This window comes from Alexandromys fortis, unplaced genomic scaffold (genome assembly GCF_014885135.2).
Source record: "Alexandromys fortis isolate MF-2015 unplaced genomic scaffold, M_Fortis_MF-2015_v1.1 scaffold_55, whole genome shotgun sequence".
Lineage (NCBI taxonomy): Eukaryota > Metazoa > Chordata > Mammalia > Rodentia > Cricetidae > Alexandromys > Alexandromys fortis.
Window position 1 is genome coordinate 7425900 of NW_026067936.1, and position 18823 is coordinate 7444722.

Here is an 18823-nt window from a genome sequence, read left to right on the forward strand (position 1 = left end):
TAAAATTCTTGTTGGGAGTTCTCAGATGCAATAACTTAGAAAAAACTCTGTGGGAGATGGGGGTGTAACTTGGTGGTAGAGCATTCCCCTAGTGTGGGATAGCCCATACTTGCATGTGGTTGTGTGCGCGCACACACACACACACACATCATAAAATTTTCTGTAAAACATTTATTAATATTTGACTAAGCAAACATACCACAAACTCTTAAGAATAAGGAGTCTCTATAGAACTAACTTGATTAGAAAAAAAATAATGAATATAACATTTTCTACTGCCAGCCACAGTTCAGAGATTCGTGTATCTTAAATAAAGCCAATGTTTCTGGAAGGCAGGTTCTAGAACTTGGCTAGAACTGCTGACGGTACACAGCTGCTCGTCCCTCAGGAAAGTCACCGTTCCTCCTAGTCTATTTAACTTCATTTCAGATAAGAACACATTTTCTTCTCATTATTAGTCATGGCAATTTCTAGCAGGAACTCATAGGCACTTTGAGACAATACCTCCTTAGCTGTGATGCTTCTTTTGAAATAACAAACGTGACGGCGTTTTAGCATCAATCAGGCTGATCACAGCATCCTGGGAAACTTTCCCTTGGGGAGGAGTAGTGGAAACTGCCCAGGCAGCTTGGGGCTAGCTCTGAACAAAATCACCGCTGGTAAACAAAAATCTCCATAATCCTAGTGAACACTGGTTCAAGGCCCTCTGGGTGAATAGGAGCTCTGCCTACCTTCATGTACTATTTCCTGTCACATTAATGGTTTATCTCTAGGAAAGCCATCTGTTCTTTGGGGCTTCTCTCATGCCGTCCAACAGACTAAGTCTGTCGTTACTGTGTTGTTTAGCTAGCAGAGTCACAATGTCAGTTAGAGGTATATATAGTATTTTATAGATACATAAACCAAAGTTAAAAATGTCCAAATCTTGTATGTTAAAAACAAAGTATTTAAGACTGTCTATACAATGCCCCAAGTAATACTAAAAACACCTTTAAAGAATTCTTAAATTTTGGGGTAATGGGAGACACTACCATTTTACACAACTACAATAATCATTGAAAATAGAGAGGACTTTTTTGTTTGTTATTTTGGTTTTTGGAGACAGTTGCCTTGTCTATCCTGGAGTTATTCTGTAGACCAGGCTGCTCTGGAACTCACAGAGATTCACCTGCCTCTGCCTCCTAAGTGCAGGAATCGAAGAAGTGTGCCACCACCACCCAGCTGAAAATGGATAGCTCATTTAACTTACATAGATTTCAGATTCTTTTATTATTTGATTGGAAAAATGTGACAGAAATTTAGCTTTTGTTGATGATATTATCAGGCAGTCTGGAGTGTAATGCTAATGAGTATTTAATTACCCTTCAGAAGGGAAAGAAGGAGATGTGAACATTAAGTACACAGAAAGCAGTAACTTTCTTAGAAGCTCCAAGTGATGGGGGGAGGGAGTTATTCCCTTTAATTAAGAAAACACAGTGTTCCAGGAAATTGCGGGTTCTTCTCAATTTCCACAAATTCTCTCCCATTTTACCCTCCCTGAATTTTCACTGAACTTGTGTGAGGTGTTGTTTTCATTTCAACTGACTCTGGTAATTCCCCCCAGATACAACTTTGAAGTCTCAGATACTCAATTATTACTAATTGGTACTTTGTCCTTGGAATATGAGAACAATTACTTACCAGAAAAAGGTGTCTACCTTTTTTAGAATCTCTTCATTTTGAGATATGGTATTTGTGATCTGATTATCAAAAAAAAAAAAAAAAAAACCTCTACAATGTGGAATGATGTCAGGTTAAGGGGATTAAGGGGAATGAGGAAAAAACAGGAATGTAATCAATTCTGAGAGATTAAAGACCATCTACATGATAGCCAAAGTTATTTTCAATCTAGAAAGCAAATACTTTAACTGATTATTAAAAAGTATACAGACATATATCCTCTGGAATGTTCTATAAGGCTGTTGCTGTCATACTTGAGCATCTGACAATTATTTCATGTATTATCCTGCTCCAATGTGTTTATTCAGATTATAAATAGAATTTTCAATGACAAAGAGTTCAGTGAGAGTTTATGCAGGAACCTGACATGTGTTGAATTAAAGTCACAGTTTACTGTCCTGTGTGGGTTCAATGTATGACAAGAACCAAGTCTTTTTAAAAACCTGAGCACTCCTATACTAATGTATTCTACGAGTTGAGGAATGGGAAGAAAAGAGCAGCTGTGAGAGCAAGTGCAGATAAAGCCTAAGGTTTCAACCCTGAGTAGAGTGACTGTCATTAATTCAGGCTTTCAAATCACCAGCTTCCAAAAAGATTAGCCAACACACATCAGAGCGCCAGGTAGACTGGACTCGGGAAGTCTTTTAAGAAAGCCTATCTCCCAAGTTCAGTCTCTGAGGTTAGTCACATGTTTGGTGCTTGCCGAACTGTCTTACGATTACTGGGCACAGCAGTAAGGGTCACAGAACATTGCAGTCTAAAACCTGCGCTCAGACAACCAAACTAAACACACGACCCGAAGATGATACCTTCAAGCTGTCACGAGTGAAATACAGAACAGCCGAAGAGGACCAAGAGCAACGGTGTGGTCACGGGAGACGTCCGCAAAGTCAAGCATCAACATTTAAAGAAGCAGATGGTGTTATAATAGGAACAAGGATCTAGGCAGTGAGAACCACAAACACAGTTCCCAGCACAAGAATAAGCTGGATACGGAAAGTAAAAGTACCAGTTCGACACATGGTCTATCAACCAAGGCCCAGGCTCAGAGGTAGTTAGCCAACATAAAATAGACACCAGGGATTTTGTGAGCTTCTTGTTGTTTGTTGGGAGCAGTGAGACTCCAGATCCTGAATTTCTTGTAAACAACTTGTTTTCCCCTGATCTGATTGCCTACAGCTGCTCTGAACATGAGACCTTCAGGAGTTCCTGATGGCAGGAGAGTGGTTTCTGGTGGGTTTGCCTGGGGCATAGCTATCTCTATATAATCTGCCCCTGGACACAATAAAGGAGCATTCTTGGGGCTTTTTGGTACCAGGGTTAAAAAGTCTGTGTGTGTCGGTCTGTCTCTGCATCTCTGCGTCTGTGTTCTCAACCTCCAGCCCCTTGCCCGAAGCTCACGAACTGGGTTCTAGCGCACAGAGCACAGACACGGGGGCACAGTGCGAGGCAGTTGTTGCTGTTGTTATTTTGGTATGAATTTTTTTGTTGTTGTTTTGTTTTTGTTGATTGATTGTTTTTGATGTTTTTTGTTTTTGAGAGAGAGAGAGAGAGAGAGAGAGAGAGAGAGAGAGAGAGAGAGAGAGAGAGAGAGAAAGGGAGAGCTCTAGGAGGAGTTGGGAAAGGGCTGAGAATATGATCAAGATTGATAATATGATTTATTTTAAAGAAGAGAAGAAGGAAGGAAGGAAGGAAGGAAGGAAGGAAGGAAGGAAGGAAGGAAGGAAAAAAGGAAGGAAGGAAGGAAGGAAGGAAGATCCCCATCACAACCAGACAAGACACAGCAGGGTCTGATGCTCCATATGAACAGAGGCCGGGGAGGATGCTGGGCCATACTTTAGGGTAGAGATCAGAGTCTAGAGGAACAGGAGTCAGCACATGCTGAGGAGACTCCCCGTGGGACACTATAAGCGCCAAAGAAGACTTTAGACTCGTAGCTCAGACCTTTATCTACACTGGGACCAATTAGGGAAGAGTCAATTTCACAGGAAAGTGTGGGGGACAAGAGGAGAGATGGAAATCCAGAATTCTACCACAACTTACCAGATTTGTGATGTCGTTGAGTGAAAATACAAAAGACAACTAGACTTTGTCTGACACTGGAGGAAGATGGAGGAAGATATCTGCTAGAGAGTCATCAATATATAAAATGCCAAGACTAGATTTTTTAAATAGATATGTGTATGAATATATTTGTATATATGTATTTATACATATTTGTATATAAAAATACAAATATATATGTACACACACACATATATATATATATATATACACACACACACACTTTCAGTTGACTTGCATAATAGCAGGTTTTCATGTGGCTTTTTCACACGTGTTTCAGTTTGGTTAAACTTCTCTTCCCACCTCCCTCATCTTCTGTATCCCCCATCCACCACATTTACACATATCCATTCCAAGTAGATCCCACCTGATATTTTCGTATGCCCTGTCTTCTACTATTCCCTCCTCACTTAGTGCACCACCAATGGACTCTTTCTGGTTTTCTGGTTTCTGCAGGTACTCCAGGATGACCACAAAGTATGTGAGATTTGAAACTAGGACCCTATTTGAGGGAAAATATCCAGCCTTTTCCTTTCTGAGCCTAGGATTTCTCACTTAGGAAAAAAAAAAACTTTGTTTTTCGAGTTTTATCTGTTTACCTACCTACAAGTTTCATAATTTAATTTTTCTTTACAATGGAATAGAATTCTATTCTGTATACCATTATTCACTTGTCAGTTGTTGAATATCAATCTTGATTCATTTCCTAGCTACTGTGAACAAGGCATCAATAAACAAAAATGTGCAAGAATCTTTCTAGTAGGATGTAGAGCCCTTTGGGTATAGGAACTGAATAGCTGGGACTATTTCCATCTTTTTGAGGAGTCTGCACACTGATTTCTATAGTGGGTGACCAGTTCCCAGTCTTACCAAAGGTGAACATGTTTGCTTTTTTTTCCATTGATGCCAATTTATGTTGTCATTTGGTTTCTTGATTCTGACTAGGGCAAAAACAGTCTACAGAGTCGATAAAGTTCTAATCCAAATCCCTGTACCATTCTTCACAGAAATGGGGAGAGGGGTCTTAAAGTTCACATGGAAACACAAAACACCTTGGAGAGTTGAAACAATCCTGAACAAAAAGAATAATGCCAATTACCATGCCTGATCTCAAGTTACACCTCAGAGCCACCTAGTAAAAACAGTATGGTATTGGGCTAAAAACAGACACGTAGGTTAATGGAATTGAGTAGAAGATCCAGATTTCAGTTTCTGTAATTAAAACCACCTGATTTTTGGCAAAAAAGTAAAACACACACACACACACACACACACTGGGGGGGGGGGGAGAAGCATCTTTATCAAGAGGTGTTCCTAAAGAAAATTAAACCCCTGTATCCAGAAACAAAGCACTTACTCCTCAGCCCCCCCAGAAAACCTCCAAGTGAGGGGAAAAAAATAAAATAAAACAACAGCAAAAATACCCTCAACCTAAAATTTGAAACTCTAAAACTTCTAGAGAAGGTAGAGAATGTGCCACAATATATTGGCATATTTTTTTTCTTTCCTAACAGAACTCTGGTTGCTCAGGAAATGATGTCAACATTGATAAGCAGGTTCTCATAAAATGAAAAAGAAGTGATTTTAAAGTGTTTAGTGTCATCAGCCATCAAGCAAGTGAATGTTAAGCCTCGGTTTCTTGAGTGGAGTAGTTACAGAAGAGGGAAGGGTCAAAGGTGGAGTGTAGGCACTCTCCACGGTGTGGTACTCTAACGTGAAGGAAAGAGAGAACCATCAAAGAGTTGTGAAGAGAAGAGGCGCAAGGGTGAAGGGGAAGTTATAGCCCATCCATAGGGGAAAGAGAGTGCCAGCTGCTTCTGGTTGTTTGCATATGGTAACACTTTGGGAAATGTCATCAACTTGGGCAAGAAGGAGGTCATGATTGACCTTCACTTCTACTGGAGTGATGGGGGTTTGATATGAGAGAGTGGAGACTCCAGTTAACTATAGAAAGTTGTGTACATACGTGTGTTTTACCTATGACTCTGAACCATCACCCTCCACATCAGCACACAGCCTACCTGCCTGCCTGTATTTGTCCCTTATATTAAGCTTACCCTTACCTAGCAAATTGCTTCTGATGACTAGGATGTGGCAAGAGTGACGAGGTGTCATTCCAGTGCAATGTCACAGAAACAGTAACTGTCACGTTGTTAGCAGATTTTTAGTTTCCCATTGCTTCTTTGATTAAGCAAGGTGCTGAATGAGAGAGCCATGTGTCAAGGGTTTAGGGGTGGCCTCTGGTCGGCAGTCACTAAAGTACTCAGGATCTAGGTTCATCAACTCATAAGGAACTCGAGTTGTACAAATATAATAGATTCTTCTATTGTGGGGCTTTACATGAGCCCCCAGTACTAGTTAGCCCCTTGTTTACAGACTTATGAGAGACACCCTGAAGCGGGAAGCCTGGTAAAAGCAGGTCCAGACTCTCAAGGGACAAGAACACTGAGATAGTTTATGAAAGTGGTTCTAAGCTATGAGTTTACAGTAATTTGTCCTACAGTGTGATAACCAATCTTCAGTGTCACCCTGACAGGATCTAGACTCACCAAGGAGACTGGAGAGACACATTCTAGATACATCTTTAAGGATAATTTCAGAAAGAACTATGCGAGAAGATAAGACCACCTTGAATCTAGAAAGCACTACTCCAAACTTGGTGACTTGGAGAGAATAAGGAGAAAGGTGCATCAGCCCTAACATTCCCTCTGTGTTTATTAACCAGTCATGCCATGAACCTGGGCTACCGGCATCCTCAGCCATGAGGTTCTAAGTATGCACATTAAAACCTCTGAATCTGTGAACCAAAGTAATTCTCTGCTTCCTTAAGGTATTTATTTCAGGTGTTTTGGTCACAGTGATAAAAAAGCTACCGCACGCACACAGCTTAGAGGGGTAATACACGTTTTGGAAAGGCTAGCATAACAAGTGTGAAGGAACAAGATGGGCAATGATGCCCAGGAAAGGGAAACATTAGACGAGATGTGGAAGAAAAGACGTTAAAATTTTCTAAGATGGGAAGGTTTGTAATAACCCACATATAAAAAGTCATAAAAATTGAGACCCATGCTCCTACATGGGAAGAACTTAAGAAATGTAGACAGGATCTAGAAATAGGTGTCACATGCCTCGAAAGCTAGGGTAAAGGGAGAGGACGGCTGAGAGAGGGCAAGAGTGAATTAAAGCAATGCTTGCCCACTCACTTCCGCCCATGCTAACGTTTGCCCACTCACTTCCGCCCATGCTAGCAGCGTTTGCCCACTCACTTCAGCCCATGCTAACGTTTGCCCACTCACTTCCGCCCATGCTAGCAGCGTTTGCCCACTAACTTCCGCACATGCTAACGTTTGCCCACTCACTTCCGCCCATGCTAGCAGCGTTTGCCCACTTACTTCCGCTCATGCTAACGCTTGCCCTCTCACTTCTGCCCAACACTGTGAAGCAAGAATGGCTAAGCAGGGCTACGTAGTGAGACTGAAACTGAGAAAAGGAAAAACGAACCCTTCCTCAACTGTATTAAAAGCAAGTCCCTCCTTATGTATATTATGTACTTTCTAAGCATCCTTGATTTCTAGAAAAATCTGGCCAAAGAAAATGTTTTAGCAAGAAGAGAACACTGGTTTACATTGCTGCCGGTCTCTGATATCTGACTGGATAGAGGACACTGGGACTCTCATATCTGCTGCTGCATTTAATCGGCATCACTTATGGGCTACTTTAAGTATAAATAGAAAACCTGACATCCAATGGTCAGAAAAGGGTCTCCCTAATGTAGAAGCCGCAGAGAGCACCGTGGATTCTGGAGCAGGGATGACATTGAGAAACCTGACCATGGAAAGAAACTGAGCAGCAACTGAAGGTGAGCATTGAGTTGACAGGTTTTAGAGTCTGTTTGGCTTGTTTTTCAGAATACGGAGGGAAGCTGGAAAGAGAGAAATGGGAGACTCAGGAGAAGAGGTAACTGTTGAATTAAGGTCCCAGTGGAGGCAGAGCTGTTGGAACAGAAAGACAGAAGAAAAATTTTCAAAAGAACATCACTAATTTTTCTCGAGACTCAAGAGCATGAGACAGGAAAGTGGTTTTTCTGAGAAAACGCCAGGCTGCAGGAATGTACTAGCTCACTATTAGGATAGGCTTCCAGTCCCAGGCTAAGAAGGATATAACCTCTGCTCGAAGCATGAATGTATGCACTGTGTTCAGGATGAAGAAAGACGGCTGTGCAGGAGCAAACGGATAAAAGAATTAATAATCAAGCAGGCGACAAGGGTTCTCACGGGAGGACCTGACCAAGAATACATCCTTCTCTACAGCCCCATGTTGATGGAAGCGTGGTTCAGCTTCCCATTCCTGAAGCAAAATACCTGAGGTTATCAGCGTAAAAAGAGAGGTTTGTTCTGACCTGCAGTCTTGAAGGTTTGAGTTTATAGTTGGTTACTCGGTCAGTGTCCTTTCTTCTGAGACAGTGACAAGCTAGAATGAATTTAAAGTTAAACCATTCAACTCACAACATCTAGAAAGCACAAAAGAAGGGGTGGGGCAGGATCTCACAACCCTCTTGGAGGACGGGTTCCCAGTGATCTGAGAGTTAACAGTGTCCTCAGCCTTGAAAGATTCTGCCACCTCCCAAACAGCACCATCAGGTAGAGGGTAAGTCTTTGACACCTTCCAGATGGAAAAGATACAGTGACTGAGGCCTGGCACGGGGGGGGGGGGGACATGCTGCTCCTTAGGGATCCTCATGGGTTCCAAGATAGCTGCTGCTGTCTCTGAAACAGGCAGCCCAAGACCTGTGTGTGTTCACGATGGAGAGGGCCTTCAGATCTGACTCTCTGGAGCCATTCGCCTGTGCTGGTAACATCCTCTCTGTGTAGTACTCCATAAGCATTGTAGACAACTGGTCTATATTTCATAAAAATCTCCTTCTAACCTCCCACTACACATTTCTTAAAGCTCCAAAGTGCACAGAAAATCGGGTGAAGAAAAGCATTAAGAACTAAAGTTTTCCTGTAGGACTATTTCAGCAAGTTATATCCATCCCTCCTTCCAAAAGAGCGGGTAAAAGACGCCATTTCCTTCTGTATCTCCTTTAGAAAGCTCTCCTTGAGTAGAGATCTTTCCATTTTTCTTTAGGAAAAGGCAGATTTCCTTTATCTTGAAATATTTCACTCACCTTCTGTTTTCAAGGTTATTATGTTTCCTCCAACTCTACACTTTGCTTGAGAATATTAGTTCATAATACACAGTTAAAAATCATCTTTGTTTTTCACTGAGATGAATAGCAACATACTATCTCCTCTTTTACCTTTATTTCCCATCTATTTTCTTAGGTCAGAATCTTTAAGGCACTCTCTGTATTCATTGTTTTCATGAGCCCAGGGAATCATATTTAATTTGGTTTGACTAGCTTCTTTATAGTGCTCACTTCAAATTCACATTACCTAGAATGAGCATGTTCAATACTGGTGCCCTCATTTCTGTCTCTACGAGAGGAAATACTGGGAGATAGCACCAAAATAGGAGAACATACAAAGTCTGTTTGATGCCAAAATCAACTATTTAGTTTCCTAATTTTGGGGCAGGGTGTTATATAAATAAAACAAAATTTCACCATAAATCCATATTGTCCTAATTGTGTTTCTACTGTTGCAAAGAGACCTCTATGACAAAAGGCAAGCCAGGGCGGGGAGTAGTTTTATGTTTTTGCTTTTTGTGTTTGTTTTAGCTTACAGCTCATAGGTCACGAATGGAAATCAGGGCAGGAAGTTCTGGCAGGAATCTGGAGGCAGGAAATGAAGCAGACGCCTGGAGGAGCACTACTCACTGGTCACTCACCATGGATTGCTCAGCTTGCTTTCTGATGTAACCCAGGACCACCTGCTCAGGGGTGGCCCCGCCCTCGGTGGTCTGGGCCCTTGTGCGTCAATCATTGATTATGGAAATGCCTTCTAACTTGCCAATAGACCCATCTGATTGAGACATTTTCTCAGCTGTGGCTCCCTCTTTCCAGATCACTCCAGTTTGTGTCAAGTTGACAGAACCTAAACAGCACACATGAGGTATACAAGAGGTTTAAAATACCATTTATTTTTCTTTATTGCTGGCCCTATAGGAAGAGTATTACATATGTCATCTCATTTAATTTCTATGATATAAGATAGGCGGTATTAACCATGTCCCCTCCAGGCCTCTTTACAAAGAGTTTTGATGTGTTATGTCTTAAGCTTTACTGTGCACACAGGATTGATTGAGTTATTTATTTATTTTTTTTGTAAAGATTTATTTATTATGTATACAACATTCCTTCCATGTATGCTTGCTTGTCAGAGGAGGGCACCAGATCTCATTACAGATGGTTGTGAGCCACCATGTGGTTGCTGGGAATTGAACTCAGGACCTTTGGAAGAGCAGTCAGTGCTCTTAACCTCTGAGCCATCTCTCCAGCCCCCAACAGTAATGGTAACTGGAGGATGTGGGCATCGATCCCACTACCTCTCGCATGCTAAGCGAGCGCTCTACCATCTGAGCTAATCCCCCGATTTGATTGAGTTATTTATCACCAAGAAATATTTCACCAAATTGTGCTGTGCTTAAATATATTCTCTTCATTTACAGGTGATGAATGTTAGCTAAAGCATACAGGCTCACACCAGTACCAAGGGGGGATGCGTAGTTCTCACCTTCTCATTAATACTGCATTGTACCCCACCCTGCTGAGGACCAGAAGTGTGTGTTTGTGTGTGTGCGTGTGTCTGTCTGTCTGTCACTATCTGTGTGTATGTGTGTCCAAGTGCAGATTCCCATGTTCAGTGAAAATGCTCAACACAAGGATCAAAATGCTTATGAAAAGATGAGAAGCGAAAAGACCGCATCCTTTTCTTATGTTAAACACACAGGGAAGCGCAAGAGCCCAAGACCAAGACACGTATTTGAAGGAACTTCTGACAAAGTTGCTTTGATTAAGGCTAAGAACTTAAATTTCTCAGTCCCAGATTTCAAATCTCTTTGGGGAAAAGCACTCTGGTTGACTTTGTTTGCCTGCGTCTTGAACCTTCCCTGTGTTATTTGACAGGGTTTTGCATACTCTTAATGTCTCAAGAGTAGAAATTGAAAGAAAACAATACAAGACATTTGAGACATTATTGTTAGCTTCTCAAACGATACTTCAGGGGTATTCCAATTTGTGGATGTTTCTCTGCAGGCCTCAAACACTTCAAATCTATGGATTATAAATACTCTATGCATTATTGTGATTTTTTGCTGTTATTAGTATTTGAAGCCATTGCTTCTTTAAGTTAAAGACTCATCTATAAGAAATCATTAATAATCACTTAGCCTAATAAAGTATATCTTTTAATCTGTGATAAGACCTATCAATTAAATTCACTTAGGAGTTAGAGAATATTTTATGTTTATAGTAAAATTATCCATTGAGCAAACTAATCTTGACTGCAGACCTATCCCATATTGTTTATTAAAACAAACAGATATTTTCCTTAAGATTTTGATATGTCCTGGTGCTGTGGAATAATCCTTTTGTACACTGTGAAGATTTGTTACTATGATTAGTTTAGTAAAAAACTGACTGACTGGCCAATAGCTGAACAGGATAAGGTTAGGCAGAAGAGCCAGACTAGGAGAATGATGGGATGAGGAGTCGCCTGTAGATGCAGAGGGAGCAGGAGATGAACGTGCAGTGTTACAGGTACTGCCACGTGGAAGAGCATAAATAAGGAAAATGGGCTAACGTAAAGTGTAAGAGTAATCCTTTTGTCCACTGCGAAGATGTGTCACTGTGGTTGGCTTAATAAAAAAGTTGACAGGCTAATAGCTGAACAGAATAAGGTTAGGCAGGAGAGCCAGACTAGAAGAAGGCAGGGAGGAAGAAGGGCAGAGTCTGGAGTTGCTAGCCAGATGGAAGAATAAGTCTGAAACATGAAATGGGAAGGAGGCAAAAGCCATGAACCTCAGGGTAGCACAGAGTTTAATATAAATGGATTAACTTGTAAGAGCTAGGTAACAACAAGCTTGAGCTATTGTCTGAGCATTTGTATTTAATAGTAAGATGCTGAGTGGTTATTTGGGAGCAGGTGGACTATATCCTGGTTATCTCAAAGAGTTTAGTAACGTCAAATCAATTATAATTAATTTATGACTATAAATTAAATTTTAGGTGACTATACATGTTATAACAGCTTTCAAGGGTAGCATTATAAGACCCGTGCAGTCTCAAGCCAGACCAAATCCCTGCCTGGAGGGGGAAGGTACAAAGTCCTTCCCCTAGTCAAGGAACTACTAATAGGCAGTTGATGGGTAATGGAAAGAGTCAGTTTTCTTTAAGAGAATAGTCGCTGGCAAGCTGGCCATGCTCCAGGGAAGACCACATATCCAGAACATACAGGCATTACAAATTGCATTTCATGCGTGATACAGGGGCGAAAGGAAACCAAGTTAGGTGGGTAGGTGAGTTGAGTAGAGAAGTGGAGTGGATGTTGGAGGAGTTGAGAGAGGGAAAGGAATATGACCAAAATTCATTGTACAAAATTCTCAGAGAACTAATAAAATATTTAAAGGCAGGGCTATAGTCATAAATTTTTATATTTTACAGAGTTGGATATGCATTTTAACAATACAAAATACATAAAGATGCATGACTGATAAACACACACACCCCGTGTCTTGCTTTGATGCAGCTTTTTCCCACTGAGCCCTGTTCGTTGCAGATGCGTTCCCTAATACAAAATATTCTTATGTCGGCAACATATGTATGCACAACTAAGAAGACACACATAGCCCCAGAGACTAAAAGAGTGCATAGCAGGGCATAGCGACTCGGGCTTTGTTAGAAAGAGTCCTCCGTGTAACTTTAAAACAGGCCAGAAAGATCAGCAGTGCTTCCTTAGTGAAGTACATGGGGGTAAGTGTCACACAGCAATTGCAGGAGCAGAGTGCACAGCAGGAGCAGGGTCCACTGAGGGAGCCTGCCCAGGAAAAGTAAAGGCAGTAAAGATGGAGAGCAAAGAACTCACTTACGGCCCCAGCCATTCTGGACTGTTCCAGGCACATGCGCATAGAACAGGCAGACACACAGCAATAAAGTTTTCAGCAAGTTTACAGTTTTGAAGTAGTAATGAAAATGACTTTATGGCTGGGGTCCCCACAACTTGAACTGTATTAAGGTCACACCGTTAAGAAGGTTGAGAACCACTGCTCTAGATTAGATGCCAACTCTGGGCGTAGTTGTTGCTGTCAAACAAAGCTATGAATTGTTATTTTTGATAATTCTTCATTTACAACTACAGACAATTACGTCTCTTATATTCTGAGCCACTGTGAATTCTTCTAAGAAGCACAATTTTGAGGCAATGGAACACCTTTTAAGGTATTTCTTAAACAATAACAAGCTCTAAATCAAAAATACAACTTCGTTGGAAGTAGATTTATTAGTAAGCTGTACATTAACAATCAACTTTTCTGACTGGAGAGACACTCAGGGGTTAAGAGCACTAACAACTCTCCGAGAAGATATGGCTTCAATTCCCAGCACCTACGTGACAGCTCAAAACTGTCTATAGCTCTGGTTCCAGGGGTTCTGGTACTTTCACAGACACATGTGCAGATAAACCACCAACGGATTTAGAATAAAAATAAATCCTTAAAGAAAAAACAATTAACTTTTCAATGTTTCAAATGTTAAGGGTAATCAAAGTTTCAACAGTGATCCACCTGACAAAATACTTAGTTGTTCCTACATATTGGCATGAGTAACCACCCAACTGTTAAATATTATTTCTGCATTAAAGAGGACCCAGATACATTTGGTAATATTTGAAAATCCATTTTATGTGTCAATAATATTAATAATGGCTTCTTTTGCCTCGTGTGCAACCTACATGTTGAGACATAATAAAAAATTTCCATATAGCAATAATCAAAACATTTGCCGTGTGTTACAAGCACTATATAAATTCAGCTATTATGATTTTCAAACATGAAGTATATTAAAGACATCAGGTCTAAGAAAAGATCAAATGATATTACCCATATGCAAGTGCTCTGAAAATTGTAAAACATAATAAAATATATCAAGTGAGGTATGAACCCGTATATACACAAAACAGCAGAAGCCAAACATGACTGCATTCTGCAAATGACGTCATGGTTCTCGTTCGTCTAATTTGCATTTTAGGAAAAGACTGCTCATATGTTACAACAGCAGCTAGGTTTACAACAATTTTTCTTTGTTCCTGGCAAACAAAAAAAAAAAGGTTAAGAATTTGCAGGCAAGTCTTGGCAAAGAGATATTATGATTCAGCTTTGCCAACCCCTGGGAGCCTTCATACACAGCTGGGAAATGTACGTAGGTTATGAACTCGTTAAAAAAAAATTTCAATTAGCACTGCTAATCAGTACCGCCTCACATCTTAATTGGTCCTTAAAGAGTGTAAAATTCCTCCAGAGCATGCAGGCCACTGGTCGGTTCTTCCCATCCATTTGGATGGTCTCTTTCTCCAAGCAGAAGTATTGTTTTGGTTGGCATGGGAAAACAGGAAAACCGATCCTTCCTTAGTTCACCTACATCTATCCAGTCACTTGGAATGCCACACGGTGTGCTGTCACAGACCAACTGAATTATTTGTCACAAAATCCTTGCTGTGTGATGCAGGTTTCATGACATATAAAGCGGTGGGTGCTCTTTCATTTCCTACTAGTTACTTTTCTGCAGCTGTGATAAAACACCGTGACCAAGGCAACGTATAGACCAGTTTATTGGGGCTTACATTTCCAGAGGGTTAGAGTCCATGATGGCAGAGACAAAGGCATGGCGGCAGGAGCAGGGGGATGCAGCCTCACACCTTGAACCACAAGCACCAGGCAGAGAGCAAGCTAGCAATGACTTGAGTTTGAAACTCTCAAAGCCTGCCCCAATAACAAACTCCTCCCAGCCAGGCCATACCTCCTAAGCCTACCAAAACAGAATCACCAACTGGGGACCAAGTATTCAAAGGCCCAAGATGATGGCGGACATCTCGTTCAAACCACAACGAGTCTTCTATCCTTGAAAATGATTCAACCACTTTTTAATCTCATGAACCTTCTCGTTGGATTTGCATGAATCAGGGCCAGGAATTCCTAATACGGAGAGTTCGAGATATATATATATATATATGATGGGCACAGACCCACTGATCACGTGTGACAGGCAAAACCTGAGCCCTTGGATATGTTTCTATAAGAAGTATGTTCCTAGACCTTTAATTCAAACTGCTACGGGAGAAATTATAGCCACTTCTCCCAAAGAGCTAAATGTTGCAAGAAGTTTCACTCCTGTCCCTTTCTTGCTGAGACAGGAAACATTTCTTCCTTGTCATCTTGCCTCACTGCTCCAAATTCTTTTGCCCCTTATATGGAAAGGGATCGCTTGCTTAAACATGTTGAAGAGTAAAAAGGAACTGAAAAGATTGATAAATATCACTGTGTGTGCGCGCACACACACATACACTTCAGAAAACCAGCCAATGCAGAGAATTACCCCAAATAAAATAAACATTATGCTTAATATTTGATCATAAAGTGGCACCTCTCTAACCTCATTAAAACAGCCTGGTACACACATCTCCGTTCATACAGACAGGCCCCAATTACTGTCCAGGTTTTTGTGTGCTTCTCTCTCCCTTCTCTCCAAAACTAAAATAAATAAACGAAAGCCAGGGAAGCTTCAGCTCACATCATCTCAAACAGATACCATGCTCTTTTGAAAAGATTAGCAATTTTTGTTCCATTTCTTCTTGTTGCTTTTGATTGCAAAATAGAGGCCTGTTTATTATAAGCAATAAACTTATGACCCTCAAGACAGGGAGAATGAAAACTCTTCTTAATAACATATCTAACCTACTTCTGAACACGCTAGCCATACCAGGGAGGCAATAGGTGTGGTGTTCATGGGGTCTAAGAAAGTAAATGATGAAATCGGTCTGCTTGGTTCAATTCCTGGTCTAACCACTCACCTAACTCTGTGGTCCTGAGTAAGTTCCCAATCTTCTCTGTGCTCCATCTGCACTAGTCATCAAAAGCATGAACAGAACAAATGAAATAGCAGTACTCTAAAGAACAACTGCTCAGTGGACGTTAGCTGTTAGTATAGATCCCTTTGAGATGCAAGCAAAGGTAGAAGCAGGACTAAAAGTATCACTGATTTTGCAGATGTTTTTATAGCTCTAAAGCCCACAGGTTTGCATTGTGCTACCATGTTGTGCCATGCCAAGTTAAGTCAGGTCAAGTGCTGCTAATTTTCTAACTATATGAACTAGACCAAAACCTTTTACAAAGAAAGCACGATATTTGAAGTAATTTGATTCATTTTTATTTTATAAGAATAGTGACTATGTGTGTGTGTGTTTGATTTATAAACAGAAGGGACTTCTCACTAATATTCCAGCTCCTCTAAAAGCCTATCTTCCCCTCATTCTTCCTCCTAACCCAATAGCCTCTAGTAGAGTCTATTTCTGTCATTAGTCCTGGGTTATGGAAAGGGATTCACAGGCCAAGGCGTTCCTAAAGCTCCATATTTTGTATGACCTTGTCAGTAAAGCCGATCTCAAACTCACCATTCTGCCTGCATCATTCTCCACTGATAACTGTTTCTGTCCGCTGTATTAACTTGCTGGCAGCCCTAGCTTCCCCCTGGGTTGGGAATACTGCATGTATCTAGTCTATTGCTACCACCCAACTTTGCAGCTGAGCTGAGATTTCCCCTACAGCAGACTGTAGGCTTCACATAGGCTGCTTAACTTCACTTAGCTGTGAGTCTTTACTTCGACATCACTGATTACTTTGGCTGATTCAAACACAAGCCATCACAACTCAGTTGGGTTCTACTTAACACATAATGAGAACATTGTCAAGCCCAGACAGCACAAGAGGCTAAAGGGACCTCAGCACTATTTCTTCTTTTCTGAATAAGACACTTCTGGATAACCAGTGCTAAACACACATGCTTAGGGAAATTAGAGTAAAGGTGAAAGATGCCTATAAAAGCAAAGAATGTGAAGACTTCTGATGATGCATTTCCCTAAGCTGCAGTTGCCCACTTGTGTGCATTTTTTAAGTGTTGAGAATTCGCAAATTGTGTGTGTGTGTATAAGGCTGTATTGATCTGTATAGTGTAGTTTAAGAAGAGACAGTGAGGCATGATCACTGAGATTTGCTTATTGATGTATTTGCTGATAAAAAAAATACCCTGTTGGATATTTCTGTAGTTTGAACACCAATATCTGGTTGTTCTGTAAATTGGAATCGTTCCATATTACCTGGTCTGGTAGATAACCCAATCTCAGCCCAAATCCAAAGGTTTAAAAAAAATACACCCTTATTTTTCAAAAGTTTTAAGCACTGATGAAAAGAATTCACCGTTGTTTTTTGTTTGTTTGTTTGTTTTTGTTTTTTGGGGGGGGGTGCTGGGCACAGTGGACAGAAGCAGGACTGTGGTACCTTCCCACCAGAGGATCATTGGCAATGCTCTGAGTCCCTTGTAGCTATCAGATGCTTCTTGGCCACAACCTAGTCAGGCTTCCTTCTTTGGAATCTGTTTTCTCTCACTGTTCCTCATAGTCTCGGTCTTGGCCCAGCCATGGAACAAACAAGAACAGAAGGGCAGGATCCACTCTATCGGTCCGGTGCCCTGAGGGTCTCAGCAGATTAACAGGGGTTGGGGGTGGGGTGTGTATGAAACACAAGTTTCCTCTCTCTCTCTCTCTCTCTCTCTCTCTCTCTCTCTCTCTCTCTCTCTCTCTCTCTCTCTCTCTCTCCTTAGAATCCTACAATCTTTGGTCTTCTGCCTTTTTCTTCACCCGGCTGGAATCTTCTTTCTTTTTACTACCTTCTCCTCCATTCCTTCTTTCTCTCTACCCTGCCTTCTGTGTAGACCATGTATTTTCCCTATTTGGAGAAAAGACATTTTCCCCCTACATCAAGAGTCCTCTCTCTCTAGGACTAAGCTTGACACACACACACACACACATTTGCACACATGCATTTACACATTTGCACACATTTACACACATGCACTCACATTCACACACAAACGCATGCATGCACCCACACAAAGACACACACACACTCACATACACTTACATACACACAAACACATGTTCACACACTGTAGGGGAAGCCCAGCCCAAAGAGGGGCGTGTTCGCCTCGGGCTAATGTTTATGTATAAATCTGGCGGGCATGAGCCCCGCTGGTCCCTTTTGTATTTCCTGCCCATCACTGGATCCCTGGTGTTGTAAGCTATCCCTTCATTAAATTTTGCTGTTTCATAGTAAAGCTAGCCTGGTTATTACGCCACATCAACACACAAGCATACGGGAACAAAGATTAGGTTATCACAGGCCATGGGACATCTTTTTCTCACCTCTAACAAAGACTGTGAGGGCACTGAATGGAGGGACAGTAAAAGAATCAAGAGGAATGAAATGCTAACCTCTACGAACACCATCTCCATACCCCCCGACCTAGTGAGCACACATACTGCAGAAGTCTTCCTAATGGTCGGATGCCTGAGAAGGTGGACAGCAGCAGAGAGCTAGGCAAGCATCTGGATGCCGGCAGAGCAGCCTTGGGCAGCTTCAGACCAAGCTTACTCACTCACTGTCAGTAATACCTATGGTGTCATCGCCATTCTATCTCTGTCAAGGACACCAGCAAAACCATCTACCTTAGAAAGCTACTGTCCCCTTCATCCCTTCTGCTCTCTCTCTGTCTTGTATCATTCACACATCAAGCCATCTCCCCCCAGCTATCCTCATGACTCTCAGGGTTTTTCTGGAGCCCAATGTGACTACTTTCATCTCACTTCTGATCAAAACTGTTTTAGAAGTTCTCCTCCATGACTTTTAGATTTCAAAAAAAAAAAAAAATGAGAATAATAAAGTCAGTAATTCAAGCCACACACACACTTTGAAAACTGTATAGCTACTTAAGAATTCTGTATATCAGATTGGCAGCTGCCATCATTCTGCTGGCATTCTCCCACCTTCATAC

The 18823-nt window shown here is 41.3% G+C and overlaps 1 protein-coding gene and 1 non-coding gene across 2 annotated transcripts in view; both read right to left on the reverse strand.

The window, feature by feature from the left end:
• The window catches only part of Nrg1 (neuregulin 1), a 961794-nt gene that overhangs the window by 211251 nt on the left and 731720 nt on the right, over window positions 1-18823 (reverse strand). The gene's annotated exons all lie outside the window — the stretch shown is intronic.
• On the reverse strand, window positions 10245-10317 carry Trnaa-agc (transfer RNA alanine (anticodon AGC)). The gene has a single exon. It is a non-coding gene; the product is annotated as a tRNA-Ala (tRNA).